This window comes from Chenopodium album, chromosome 11 (genome assembly GCF_948465745.1).
Source record: "Chenopodium album chromosome 11, dcCheAlbu1.1, whole genome shotgun sequence".
NCBI classification, from domain to species: domain Eukaryota; kingdom Viridiplantae; phylum Streptophyta; class Magnoliopsida; order Caryophyllales; family Amaranthaceae; genus Chenopodium; species Chenopodium album.
Window position 1 is genome coordinate 11,539,964 of NC_137844.1, and position 15,898 is coordinate 11,555,861.

The 15,898-nt window shown below is 39.6% G+C and overlaps 1 non-coding gene across 1 annotated transcript; it reads right to left on the minus strand.

Moving 5' to 3' along the window:
- Nucleotides 1-474: 474 nt before the first annotated feature.
- Nucleotides 475-581, minus strand: LOC145569703 (small nucleolar RNA R71). The gene has a single exon (XR_014096252.1). It is a non-coding gene; the product is annotated as a small nucleolar RNA R71 (small nucleolar RNA).
- Nucleotides 582-15,898: the final 15,317 nt, after the last annotated feature.

Here is a 15,898-nt window from a genome sequence, read left to right on the forward strand (position 1 = left end):
CAAATCGTGGCGGGTTCTGGGAGTAACGACATTCCTAGAGAGTCGCCACCTGATTCTAGTGATTCGGAAATTCCTTCAGATTCAGAATCAGAGATGACTGCACCTAAGAAGCTCAGCGATTATTCGCAACCGTCCCTGGTGGATTTTTCACACCTTTCCCCCAGAACAGATATCGCGGGAGTCCAGTTCGAAATCAAGCCCCAGTTCATAACGATGATAGAAAGAAAGCAATTCAGTGGAGCTAAGGGTGAAGATCCTAATCTTCACATTGCAGATTTCTGTCAATACTGCAATACTATTCGGCAGAATGGGGTAACGCAGGACCAGATCAGGGAGATTCTCTTTCCCTTTTCTTTATGTGGAAAAGCTAAATTGTGGTTTAATGGTTTGAATAGAACTGCACTTGGTATTACTAACTGGGAGACTCTTGCTTTAAATTTATATAACAAATATTACCCTGCAGAGAAAACAGCTTTACTAAGAAGTGCCATTCAGAACTTTGCCCAGGAGCCAGATGAAGCATTATATGAGGCTTGGGAGAGGTTCAAGGATCTGCAGAGGGAGTGTCCCCACCATAACTTGGCAAAGTGGCAGTTAATTCAAGCTTTTTACAACGGATTAGGGAATGCATCTAGAACAATTCTAGACTCCGCAGCTAGCGGTAGATTTATGAATTTTAATGTTGATGATGCAGGTCAGGTTATTGAAGATATGGCGATACATAATTCCCAATATGGGAATTCTAGAGGCTATGCAAATAAGGGCAAACACCACGTTGATTCAGTATCCCTTTTGCAGGCTCAACTTACTTCTATTTGCCAGAAATTAGATAACCTTAGTACTAATATCCCTAACTCTGTTGCTAATGTTTCTGCTGTTGCTAATAACTCTAATGATGCTTTTTGTGAAAATTGTGGAAGCGTAGGACATTATGAGCAAGATTGCAGGAGCTCGATGGAGCAAGTTAATGCTTTTCAAACCTATAAGCAGAATAACCCATACTCCAACACCTACAATCCTGGCTACCGAAATCATTCATACTTATCATATCGGAGCACCAATGTTCAAAATCCTCCACCTCCACAACAACCACAACAAGCACCCCCTCCACAGCAGAAATATTACCACCCTCACTCTAACTAGAAAGCCCCAGCACAAACCCCTACTACATCTTCCGATCCTGCCTTGTCAGAAATTATAACGATGCTAACTAGTATGCAAAAGTATATGGAGAGTAGAGACCAACAGATTGACTCAATTATAGCCCATAATAAAGTCATGGAAACACAAATTTCCCAATTGTCCTCTACCCTACAAGCTCGCCAGCAGGGAGCTCTACCATCGCAGGGAATTCAACTAACGGATCATGCAAATGCAATCACCCTACGGAGTGGTTCACACTATGATGGGCCTCCTATGCCCAAGGAGGATGAACCTGATTTAATTAATATTGCTAATCCTGATTCCGTTACACCTAATGTTCCTGCAGGGCTCCAGGGTAATACTAACATTTCTGATAATTCATTGCAGGGTACAACCTCAGGGAAGGATGCACCCCAAGAGAAGAGTAGGGAAGCACAACAACCTACAATCAAACTACCATTCCCAAATCGCCAATTGAAGACTAAGTTGGACAAGCAGTTTGGTAAGTTTTTGGAGGTTGTGAAAATTTTGCAGGTAACGGTTCCTTTCACAGAACTTATTACACAGGTTCCTGCATATGCTAAATTTATGAAAGATATTTTGACTAGGAAAAGGGCCTTTAATGAAGTAGAAACTGTAGCTTTTACAGAGGAATGTAGTGCACTATTACAGAATAAATCCCCTCCTAAATTAAAGGATCCCGGTAGTTTTTTAATCCCTTGTCATATTGGTAATGTCTTCATAGATAAAGCATTGTGTGATTTAGGTGCTTCTATTAGCGTTATGCCATAGTCTATCTGTTCTAAATTAAATATGGGTGATTTAAAAATTACTAATATTACTTTGCAAATGGCATATCATCCTGTTAAATATCCCCTAGGTATTTTAGAGGACGTCCCTGTTAGAGTTGGTAAATTTTTCATCCCTGTAGATTTTGTTGTTTTAGACATGGCTGAGGATACACAAATCCCCATTATATTAGGTAGACCTTTTCTCCATACTGTAGGAGCCATTATAGATGTTAAAAATGGTAAACTAACCCTATCTGTTGGTGATGATAATATTACATTCAATTTAGGGAAAGTTTTAAAAGGTCCTATGCTAGAGGAAAATTGTTTTCTAATTGATGTCATTGATATAATGGATGATATTTGTGAAGATAGCTTAACACAGGTTCTTGCAAGGGATCCCTTAGAAGAAATACTTTGTGGAGATTTGTCTGTAGGTGATGCGAGTATCTGGAGTAAAGAGGTGGATGTCATTGAAAAAGCTCTTGCCATAGAAGAACTTGATCCTAACGAGAATAAGAAGGTAGTAAAATTGGTTTAGGAATCAAAACCTGCAGAGGTGAAGAAACCTGAATTAAAACCTCTCCCTTCTCACTTAAAATATGTTTTTCTTGATGATCAGGAAATGTACCCTGTGATCATTAGTACTGCACTTGATGACCCACAAACTTCCCAACTTCTAGAGGTTCTTAGAACCCACAAAAGGGCAATTGGGTACAGTATTGATGATCTCAAGGGTATAAGCCCTGATTTTTGTATGCACAGGATACACTTAGAGGACAATTACAAGCCATGTATTCAACCCCAGAGGAGGTTGAATCCAAATATGCAAGAAGTAGTTAAGAAAGAGGTTATGAAATTACTTGATGCAGGTATTATATATCCTATTTCTGACTCTAAATGGGTAAGTCCTGTACAGGTGGTTCCTAAGAAGGGTGGGATGACTGTTATAAAAAATGATAAAAATGAATTGATTCCCACTAGAACTATTACAGGGTGGCGTATGTGCATTGATTATCGTAGATTAAATATCGCCACTAAAAAGGACCATTTCCCTCTCCCCTTTATTGATCAAATGCTTGAGAGGTTAGCTAATCATAAGTTCTTTTGCTATCTGGATGGGTATTCGGGATTTTTCCAAATTCCGATCCACCCTGAAGATCAGGAAAAGACTACATTTACATGTCCCTATGGTACTTTTGCATATCGTAGAATGCCTTTTGGTTTATGTAATGCACCTGCTACTTTTCAACGTTGCATGATGAGTATCTTTTCTGATTTCATAGAATCTATTATGGAAGTTTTTATGGATGATTTTAGCGTGTATGGTTCTCCATTTGATGCATGTTTAGTTAATCTCGCTAAAATTTTGAAAAGATGTGAAGACTGCAATTTGGTTTTAAATTGGGAGAAATGTCACTTTATGGTGACAGAGGGAGTAGTTCTTGGCCACATTGTATCTGATAAGGGTATACAGGTAGATAAGGCTAAGATTTCAGTGATTGAGCAACTACCTCCCCCAGTTAATGTTAAGGGAGTTAGGAGTTTCTTGGGTCATGCGGGGTTTTATCGCCGTTTTATCAAAGACTTTTCTAAAAGTGCTAAACCACTAACTCAACTTTTGCTCAAGGATGCCCCTTTTGTTTTTACTGACGAGTGTCTTGAGGATTTCAACAGGATTAAGCAGGCTTTGATATCGGCACCCATCATATGTGCACCCGATTGGAATCTTCCTTTCGAAATCATGTGTGATGCAAGTGACTTTGCTTTAGGAGCCGTGCTTGGACAAAGGAAGAACAAAGTTTTACATGCTATTTACTATGCGAGTAAAACTTTGGATGAGGCTCAAGTCAATTATGCCACCACGGAGAAGGAGTTTCTTGTTGTTATTTATGCTTTAGAAAAATTTAGATCATATCTTGTTGGTTCTAAAGTTATTGTTTTTACTGACCATGCAGCTTTGAAGTGCTTAATAGCCAAGGCGGAATCAAAGCCTAGGCTACTCCGATGGGTTCTCTTGCTCCAGGATTTCAACATTGAAATAAGGGACAAAAAGGGTGCAGAGAACGTAGTGGCAGATCACTTGTCACGAATCAGGTATGATGAGGGTAAGGATTCTCTTCCTATAGATGATTCATTCCCCGATGACAACCTGTATGCAGTTGTAGAGCAACACCCCTGGTATGCTGACTTTGCTAATTATTTAGTGGGTGGTACTCTACCTCCTGACTTGTCCTACCAACAAAAAAAGAAATTCCTTTCTAACGTTAAACATTATTTTTGGGATGATCCTTTTTTGTTTCGTGAGTGTGCAGATGGATTATTTCGCAGGTGTGTTCCCGAATGGGAGATTCATGGTGTACTTACTAGCTGTCACACTTCACCCTATGGAGGACATCATGGTCCACCCAAAACGGTGGCCAAGATAAATGAGTCAGGATTTTACTGGCCCACCATGTTTAAGGATGCTAACATTTTTGTGCAGGCTTGTGACTCTTGCCAGAGGACTGGCAACATCTCGCGGCGGCATGAGATGCCTCAAAATGGGATTTTGGAAGTTGAAATTTTCGACGTTTGGGGTGTTGATTACATGGGACCTTTCCCTTCTTCAAGGGGGAATCGTTATATACTTGTCGCCGTTGACTATGTATCCAAATGGGTTGAGGCCATTGCCACTCCTACCAATGCAAGGTGGTCCATAGGCTTTTCAAGAGGACCATTTTTCCGAGATTTGGAGTACCTAGAGCCATAATTAGTGATGGAGGATCCCACTTTCATGAGCGGAAGTTAGATACCCTTCTCAAAAAGTATGGTGTCTACCATAGGACAGGTTTAGCCTACCATCCCCAAACTAGTGGCCAAGTTGAAGTTTCTAATCGTGAGATCAAGGCCATCCTAGAGAAGGTAGTAGCAAAATCGAGAAAGATTGGAGTGATAAGTTAGATGACACCCTTTGGGCATATAGAACCGCATTTAAGACCCCAATAGGCACTACCCCATATAGACTTGTGTACGGTAAAGCATATCATCTTCCGGTGGAATTAGAGTACAAGGCATATTGGGCTATTAAGGAGCTCAATTTGGATGCTAAGCTAGCGGGAGAAAAGAGGCTATTACAACTTAACCAACTTGATGAGTTTAGGTTGATGGCCTATGATAGTGCGCGTGTCTACAAGGAGAAGACTAAGAGATGGCACGACAAGATAATCCTTCCGAGAGAATTCAAAGAGGGTGACAAGGTGTTGTTGTTCAACTCTAGACTTAAACTTTTCCCAGGAAAGCTAAAGTCGAGGTGGTCGGGTCCTTTCACTGTTAAAAGGGCAAACAAGTTCAGTTCTGTAGAGTTGCTTGATGAGCATGGTAGTGCGTTTAAGGTTAATGGTCAAAGACTCAAGCTATACCATGAGGGGGCTACGATTGGTGCAGTTGAATTACTACACCTAATCAGTTCCAGTTCGCCTTGAAACGCATTATGGAAAGAGGGTCGTGCGGGACCTAGATAAACCAGCGCTTTGAGGGAGGCAACCCGTATTTTTCTTGCTTTTTAGTTTTTATTGTTTACTTTTTCTTATGAGAGGAGAGAGGAGGGAATTTAATGAGTGTTATGAGTTTTTGGTACAGATTGAGGAAAAGAGTTAGCCAAAATTTGAAGAAAAAGAAACGTCCAACTAGCTCTCGGGCCCGACCGAGCGAGGCTCCGCCCGACCGGGCGCGAGAGCAAGGGTTTGAAATTAGCAAAATTCGCCCGACCGGGCGGAGGAGCGCTCGATCGGGCGCGAAACTTGACGTGTACGGAGTTTATTTTCGCCCGACCGGGCGCGAAAGTGAGGAAATTTTTTGAAGAAACATCGCCCGACCGGGCGGTGTGGCGCCCGATCGGGCGCGAGAAGAGGCAAGAATTGACACATCAGGTCGCCCGACCGGGCGCGATCCCACCTCAGCTTTTCCGCCCATCTTCTTTTTTTCTTTCTTCCTCCTTTCTTTCTCCTTCTTTCTTCTTCCATTCTTTTCCTCCATTATTTCTCTCTCTAAAACTCAAATTTCCTCTAACTTCTCTCTAAGATATCTCCTCCATCTCTTACTCAAATTCAAAAATTTTTACATATTCTTTCTCCTCTCTTCATCCTCCACATTCTTATACAAAAATTTTCAAGTTTCACAAAAATCAAAATTTGACCCACTTCCTAAAATGGCGGCAAAGAGGGCAAGGACTCTACTCGGGGGTAGCTCAAGCTCGTCTCAGCAATACGACCCATCTCTACAACTTGCTCAGTGGCCGACAATCAAGATTGCGACCCTGGAGCAAAAGGAGAAGCTAGAGATGCTCTACGGGCGAGAGGTAATTCCTTCACGGTGGTTACACCGCCCTACTTTAGAAGCTCTAGGAATTTATGATTTTGTTAGACGTTTTATGAATGATATTGGTATGTGTAAATTTGTTGAAATGCATTATGCCACATATCGTGAATTAACTTGTGAATTTTTGTCGTCTTTAATTGTTCAAAATCATAAAAGTGGACCAAAATTGATTTTTAGGCTAAATAATAGAAATATTACTTTATCTTTTGTGGAATTTTGTAAATTGTTTGAATTGGATCATGAATTGGATTGACAATGGCATGCTGAATTTAAAATGGAAAATGTGTATTTTGCTTTAACTGGAATGCCTAATGTAAATGCACAACATGCTAGTGCCAAATCGATCCACCACCCCGTCCCTAAAATGTGGCAAAGATTTGTCGGTGTGTGTTTCCTTGGTAGATACGAACCCCATAACTGTCAGACCAATGAACTTGCTGTGATTGGACATTATGTGTTTGGGTTCGGGAAGCTGAACATAGCTAGGTATATCATTCACCACCTAGGTAGACATGCCACCACTAGCAACACCGTCACTACCCCCATCCGTCTTGGTGGCCTTATCACCAGGATAGCCATCAAGAAAGCGGGCTTTATAGAGAACAGACCCCACTGTATGACTAACTGTGGACCTGACACCTACATGACCGCTAGGTACCTTGAGGAGTTGGGGTGGTTGAGGGTAGATGGTCACCAGGTCACCCATTGGTGTATCAAGGTAGGGAACGAGCATCCATTGCCCATCTTTCCCCTACCTAACCCAGACTTGACCGCATTTCCCCCCGGGCAGGATTCTTACACCTACGCCCTTCTAGTTGCCCATGCCCGAGGGGAGACACCTCCAGTTCCACCACCACAGCCTCCACCTGTGATTGAGCCTTTACAGATTTCACCATCACCACCCCGCCAGTCTCACTCAGTTCCCCTAGCCGACTCTGACCCAGTTTGGGACCTTCAGAGTATAGGTCAGGCCCTAGGACGTATAGAGCACTCCCATACTGACATGAGGAGGATGATAGGGTCCATTGACCATAGATTGGGTTACCTAGAGAGGAACCAGGGTAGAGGGCTTTACCCCATTTATGATGACTATGCTCGTCGGGGCAATATTCCCGACGATGCTATTTACCCAGACTGGTTCCAGCCTCCACCCCAGGGATACGATAGGGATCCCACTGCCCATGGTATTTACACTGACTATTCCTCTTTCCATGGGTACGGCCAGGACATACCTTTTGGGGGACCGGCGGGGGGGAGTTATCACGCTAACTATTTTGGTGGTAGCTCTTTTGGTGCAGGTGGTGCAGGTAGTAGTGGGGGAGGGGGGTCCACACGGATGGATCAGGACGAGGAGGATTAGCCATGCTGGGCTAGCTCTCGGGCCAATAAGGACATCGTCTGATTCTGGCTTGGGGGAGATTTTTGGATTTGGTATATATTTCTTCTTCCCTTTTTCTATTATTTATTTATTTTTGGTGTGTTTTCTTAGTTTAGATTTATTGCTTTCTTATATGAAAAAAAAAATTAAAAAATTGAAAAATAAAAAAAAATACGTTCCAATGAATTGTAAATCATGCTTCCCTATGCCCCATACTCGAGAAAATTTATTTTGATTCTTGGTTTTTGATGATGAATATTGTGGATTAGTTGATCATGATTTGAAGTTTGATTGCTTGGATGCCTAAACTTGCGTCAATTTTGTCCAACTACCTGTGAATATAGTGCTTGACTAGTTGATTTGGTTAGGAATATGTGTTTAGTTCCTGGTATGTCAATGAATTTGAGTATTGGTTTGCAACTATGAGTAGTGTTTCATGACTCATTATTATGCACATGAGGAGGACGAAGGCGTTCATTCTTTTAGGTAGCCTTCAGAGAATTTAGATACGTTTGTTCCCTTCTTGCTACCCATGTTGTTGCTTGTGCCCTTTTATTGTTTATTAGCCATATTACAAGCTATATTTGCCCCATTGGTTACTAGTCCCAAGCTTGGCTTGGGGGAGCTATTAGTGAGTGAGGTGAGGGAGTTTGTAGTGTGCACATTATTTGCGCAATTTGGGTGGGTTTTGAGAAGTAATTTGTTCTTGATCATATTTTTGTTTTGATGAGTTTAAAAGTTGAATATCCTTGGAAAAACAAAAGTGATAAAAAAAAAGTAAACTTCAAAAGAAAAAAAAAGAGCAAAAAGAGAAAAATTGTCATATGTTCAAATGATCTAAGTGAAGGTTGATCAAAAGAAAGAAAGAAAAAAAAGGGTTGAGTTTCGATGAGAAAATTCATGTTTAGTAGTTGGAGTTTGTTTTTCACTCAAGTTCTAAATTATTATATTTTTATGAGTGAATTTTGTAAGCGTTGGGATTGTTTGATTTGTTTGGAGTTGTATTTGGTGGATTTTTGTTGGAATTGAGTATGTTGGAGATGTATGATCATTATTTATTCTGATCATGGGTTTATTAGGAATTGGCTCCCTTGATGCATAGCTTTTCTCTCACATATTCCCAAATATTTCATACCTTTTACCCTAGCCTTACATTATAAGCTTTAAAGACCTTCCGACCTTGTGCATAGAGTTGTGTAAATGTGAAAGTGTTGCTTATCAATGCAAGTTATGACTTGGCATATTCCGAGTCGACTATTAGGTTGAGTGTATGTTTTTTTAAACACACGAGTGTTGTGAGTTTTGGAGGGCATTGTTCACATAAAGGGGTTGGGATGGAGAGCGATCGAGTACACCTTTTACTCGCCACATAAATGAGAGTTGAGTGTGTGAGCACTAGTCTTGAATTCTATATGCTCTTGTGGTTTGCTCTATTTGACAATTGTTGGGGAGGAAGGGTGATTGGATGAATGAGATTGATTAATGTTGAAGCATGTTCATTAGATTTTCCTTGAATCGTTTGTGCTTATTTTGATTATTGGGGTGAGGCATGTTTTATATGTTCATTGATGAGCTCTTTGCTTAGGGACAAGCAAAGGTTTGGCTTGGGGGAGTTTGATATGTCCATTTTATATAGTGATTTACCCCCGTCCCTTGGTCATAATTAGTAGTGTTTTTGGCTCTTTCGAGCCACTTTTATTACTAAATGGTGTTTTCGTAGTTTTGTAGGAAATTGCACTTTTGGAGCATTTTCCCGGATTTTCGAGTAGCGACTACGAGCATTGGAGGTGCACGACCACTGATTGAAGCCCAAGGCCGGTTAGAAGAAGAAAATCGGTGATTAAGGGCTCGGTATTGGAAATCCCGAGGCGTTTGGACCGAGTTCAAAGACCCAAGGAGGAAATCCGATTGGGATTAGGAGTAAAGGCCCAATCAAAGTCCATTATTGGTGCCCAAGAGCTCCGCCCGGGGCCATAAGGCCTCGCCCGAAGGCGCGCCCGGCCGGGCGGGGCGAGCAAAGAAGAGAAGAACATCGCGCCCGGAGCACGCGCCCGACCGGGCGCGAGAGGTGATTTTAGCAACAAAAAGGCGGGCCTGGCCGGGCGGTACGGCGCTCGACTGGGCGCGAGTTTTAGGGGGTTTGTTTAGGCTCCGATTAGTTTCATTTAGCGTAGAATTTCCTTGTTTAGTATTTTGATGTAATTTATTTAAGTAAGTTTAGGACTTCTTTTACACACTCTTACTACTTTTCTCTCTCTAAACCTTTACTCTTTCTCTTGTTCTTAAACTCCGTTTGTAATTCCGTCGATTCGGTACGATTTCTATTTTATTAATTTCAGTATTTTTATTCCTTCAATTCCTTATGACTTGTTTAATTGCTTTGTTTAGTTTATTTCTAATCATGTCTGAGTAGTTTACTTTCTAGGGTTTATGGAGATCTAATAAATAATATGAAGGGGTAAATTATGATTGCTGATTGTTAATGCTTAATTAATTTCCTATTGATTGATTTAATGCTATGCAATTAGATTAGGCCTGATTTAATTGTATGAGTTTGGCAATATTGATTCGAGAGATGAGAATTAATGTTTAGGCTTAGTTTCAATAGGCAGACTAATTTATGAATGGTTAAGTTGAGATTCGAGAGATGAGATTTAATACCGGTAAATTAACTTTGTGATTGTAATACATAGCGAAGGCCCTTTATGATCTGATTGATTGATGCGTTAATGGTTGATTATTATGTTTTACCCTGGAATGTTGTTTATTAGTGAACTTGTGCCCTAGGTCTTTTAATATTTGATTTCTCCTATTTTATTCTCCTTGCTCATATTCTTCGTAGTATAGATCTTTAATACCAACAAATTATTACTTAATAATTTAGATTACTTTTAATTAATTAGGAATAAATTGACTTGTTTCCCTGTGGTTCGACCCTTCTTCCCTATCTACTTTTGTTAAAGATTAGGTAATATTTTTGATTAGGGGATACGACTTTACCCTGTCAGTGTCCTCAAGGCTTTCCTTAGAATGGTGCTGTTAGTGAACTGCAGCTTGTTCACCAGCACAACTGGTTTCTTGAAATCAGTGTCTTCATGAAACCAGGGACTATGATCTTCAACCTCATCTGAACCTTGTCAACTTCAAAACTCATCTGATTTAGAGCCCTCATCCTTCAAATCAGGTTCCAATGTCCTTAACCAATTGCTTCAGTTTCTCCTCCCTCTGTGATAGGCTAAAGTCGTATCACCTAATCAAAAGTAGTACCTAAATCCTCTAACTAATGTAGATAAGGAAGTAGGGTCGAATCTTCAAGGAAACAAGTCTTTCTATTCCTAACTAATTAATATAATCTAAACTATTAAGTAACCAAAATTGTTGTTATTAAAAGGGAATTAACTACGGAGATTAAGAATAGGGAAAAAAATCAATAATAAAGAAGCCTAGGGTCATAGGTTCACCAATAATTAATATTCCGGAATAAAACATGACAATCAATAATCAACATTGCACATATAACATGATTAATAGGCTCTCGCAATTTATTAATCAACATAGATTTAACAGGCTCTCGCAATTTACTAGATCTAAGTTCCTACTGAAAACAACCTTTAATATCAAATTAACATCTGCTCAATTCATCAATTCAATATTGTTATACTTTTATAATCAAATCACATATGCTCGATTCATAATCCAATTGTAAAGAATTAAAACAATTTAATAAGAAATTATCATGCAATATCAATAATCAATAATAACAAATTATCCCTTCATATTAATTATGGATCCCCCAAGAACCCTAGAATTAAACTACTCACACATAATTAAATCTAAACAAATCAAAGCATATGAAAAAGACATGATTAAGATTAAAACAAGAGAATAAACAATAAAGGAGAAAAGAGGAAATACCGAAAGAAGGAAATATGAAATTGCACTAAAAGGGAAGAACTTGAGTTAACAATAATCACCAACTAAAATCTCTCTAAGTTTGAGTATGAAAGAGAATAATGAAAAAAACGTAACTAAAAAAAGATTACAAAACAGTATTAATTCTAAGCTCGAAGATTAGCCAAAACGAAACTCCTAAAATGCCTAAAATTACTCGCGCCCGATCAGGCGAAGGGCTGCCCGATTGGGCTTGCCTTTTTCCTCGAATGCTGCTTTCTGGGCAGCCGCCCAATCGAGCCAATGGCCGCCCGATCGCCTGGCTTTCTTTGGCCGAAACCTTGAGCTTCTCTTCTAAATCTTTTGGGTTTCAAATGACAAGGCCCAACACCTCTTCTTGGTTCATTGCTCGGACCAATTTCATGAACCAAGCCCTTAATCACCGATACAATCGGTCTTGGGCTATGATCAACGGTCATAATATGCTACGAGCTCCAATATCCCGTAGTGGCTGAAAAACCATAGGAAAAACCGACAAATCCGGGGAATTCCTACAAAACAAATGCCAACTCTATAAAACACTATAAACCACACATTAGTGCTAAAAGTAGCTCCGAAGAGCTCAAATAAGCATATAAATGACCATGGGACAAAATAGCACATAAAACACGAACATCAAACTCCCCAAGCCAAACTCTTGCTTGTCCCTAAGGAAGGCAATGAATCAAAACAAATCATAACTTCACCCCAATTTAAAATCCAAAATCTATAATACAACTCAAAGAAATCCAACAAACATGCATCATAATCATTCACTCAAATCCATCCAATTACCTACCTTCCCTAACAATTGTCAAGTAGAGCAAACCACAAAAGCATATAGAATTCAAGACTAGTGCTCATACACTCGACTCTCATTTATATGGCGAGTAAAGAATGTACTCGATCGCTCTCCAACCAACCCCTTTATTGTGAACAATGCCCTCCCAAACTCACAACACTCGTGTGTTTAAAGAGATAAGCACTCAACCTAGATAGTCGACTCGGAATATATCAAGTCATCCTTCGCATTAATAAACAACTACTTTTGCATCCATACAATTCTGTGCACAAAGGTCGGAAGGTCTTTAAAGCTTGTAATGTAAGGCTTAGGTAAAGGGTAGGAAATATTTGGGAAAATGTGAGAGCAAATCTATGCTTAAAGGAGCCAAATCCTAATAAAACCAAAGCCAAAAATAAATTATGACCAAACATCTCCAACACAACTCAACTCCACAAAAATTCACCAAACAATCAAATTAATATCTCACAAAATTCATCATCACTTACAACTTCATCATAAAGATATGATAGTATAGAACTTGAGTGAATAAACAAGAATTATTTCTTTCTTTTCTTCTAACTTGATTTTTTTTTTCTTTTGAATTCATATTTTTTTTTTCTTTTCTTTTTGAGCAACCTTCACATAGAACATTTGAACATTGAAATAATTTTTTTCCTTTTGCTCTTTTTTTCTTTTTTTATCTCACATTGGAATTTTTCAACTTTGAAACACAAATTCTCATTTTTTTTCCAATCACAATATCAAAGAACAAATTACTCTTCTTATTCTCCCACATTGTGCAAAACATGTGCTTACATCTCCCTCACCTCACTAACTATTAGCTCCTCCAAGCCAGGCTTGGGATTAGTAACCAATGGGGCTTAAATAGGCTTGTAATGTGGTTAAATAAACAATAAAAGGGCACAAGCAACAACATGGGTAGCAAGAAGGGAACACATGTATCTAATATCGTCTGAAGGCCACCTAAAAGAATGAACGCCTTCGTCCTCCTCAATGTGCATAACAATGAATCATATAAACATTACTCATAGTTGCAAACCAATACTCAAATTCATTGACATACCAGGAACTAACACACATTCCTAACCAAATCAACTAGTCAAGCACTATATTCACAAGCAATTGGAACAAAATTGACGCATGCTAAGGCTCCAAGGCAATCAAACATCAAATCATGACCAACTTATCCACAATGTTCACCATCAATAACCAAGAGTGTAAAACAATTTTTATCAAGGGGCACAGGGAAGCATGATTCAGTTTTTTCATTGGAACGTATTTTTACATTTTTTTTGTTTTTTGAAAGCAAAAAATCTAACCTAGAAAGCAATAAAAAGAGAAAAGAGAGAGAGAGTAATACCATATATACAAAATCATCTCCCCCCAAGCCAAATCAAGTAATTCCCTCATTGTCTTGGGAGTGTAGCTACGAAGAGCTACTCCTCATCATCATCATCCTCCCCCATCCGAGTATAATCGCTCCTACCTTCATGACTAGAGCCGGCTCCTCCGTGACCCGAACCACCTGCAAAATAGTTAGGATCCACATTCCCCCCAATCCCACCAAAAGGAACAACGGCCCCATAACCATGGACGGAAGAATAGTCTACATAACTACCAAAAGCACAGGGGGTCGAATATCCTCCTTGAGGATATTGAAACCAATCGGGAACTAGAGCCTCGGGGGGGATAGCCCCTCGGTGTGCATAGTCATCATACATAGGGTATAAACCCCTCCCTAAGTTCCGTTCCATATACCCAACCCGTCTATCTAGAGAACCCACCCTAGAGTTAAGGTCTTGGACCAAACCCTTTACCCTTCCCTGGCCCATCTCAATCCTATTAAGTTGGCTTTGAAAAGCCGAGAAGTCATAAGGTGCATTAGGATCGATGTCGTAGTTAACGGAAGAGGTAGGGATGTCATGCATGTAGGGTTGGGGTGGTGGTTGGAAATGGGGTTGTTGTTGACACTACTAAAATTTGGTCAAATTACGACCGTTTTTTTACGACCGTCATTTAAATGGTGGCAAAATATAATATTTGCGACCGTTTTTAAGGCGGTCGCAGATTTGCGACCGTTTTTAGGCTATTTAACGGTCGCAAGAGTATTTAAAAATGTCTTAAAAATAATATACATGTTAAAAATAATTCTAAATTAAAACAATTCTATTGCAACCGTCAAAAACGGTCGCAAATTGCGACATTTACGACCGTTATAGAAACGGTCGCAATTTCGACCATTTGCGACCGCCACAACCGGTCGCAAATTGCGACCATTACGACCGTTATAGAAACGGTCGCAAATTGCGACCATTTGCGAGCGCTAAGAACGGTCGTAATAAAGAATTGATTTTTTTTTTAATAAAATGGAGTATAAAAGTGCTGCGCAACCCACCCTAACCCTAATTTTTGTTGGAGCAGCCGTTTCTTCTCATCATTTTCTCTCTCCTCATTTTCTCATCTTCTCCTTCCTTCTCCCTTCTTTTCATCTCCTCTTTCTCTTCTCCTCTTTCTTTCTTTCTTTCTCATCTCCTCTTTCTTTCTCTTCATCTCATTCCTTCATTAAGCCATCACATCAAGCCCCACCGTCACAAGCAAGCAACGAATGAACGAGCCGCGTGATGGGCGTTAGAACGGTCGCACATTCCACACTCAATCAAACACATTTATTAACAAACACCTTACAAACCAAGCATAATGACAAGTAAGAGTTCGGTCCACAAGGAACGGGATATGGTTGCCAAAGATCTTAACACTTAAGCTAATTCAAAGTCAATGGTGAATTGGGGTTCGTCAAGAAGACAAACAAACTATGGTTCTAAATCAATGGATTGAGGACACTAGGGAATGGGATCCACTCGACCAAGGCAAATAGACAAACGGGGAGCGAAATTGATAAGATATAGCAAGGACAATATGTAAGATCAACCTCATGCAATTAGGAAACAACTCACACTACTAAACTTAGATTCCTCATTAGTTTAGCAATAGACGATACATAATCAAATTGCAATAAGTAATGCCATGCTTCATTCACATTTCCATGTCAACCTAAGCATATCATATCATGCTATCAAGCTCCTAAATCAAGGGTAGCTAATTCTATCATTGAAGAACTAACAAGCAATCTCATATAATCAATTTAATTGCAATACAAGCATCAATGCTTCTCCCACATTTGCATAATTAACCCAAAAGGTTGAGCTTCACCCAACCCCTAGCAAGTAGACTACTCACAACTCATATTTATCAACATGCAAACAAGTATTAGGGTTCTAACTTCAATAATTGGGGAAAAATGATTAACAATTGAAATAACTATCATCCAATAACAAATTATCAAGAACTAAGAAGATCTAAATATCATGCAACAACAAATAAAATCAGAAATTAAATGGAGAAAAGTAGAAGGAAGTTACTAATTGAGGCTTGAAATTGTTGAATACAAAGTGCCAATCTTGAGAAACAAACTTGAAACCAACTATTACAATGATT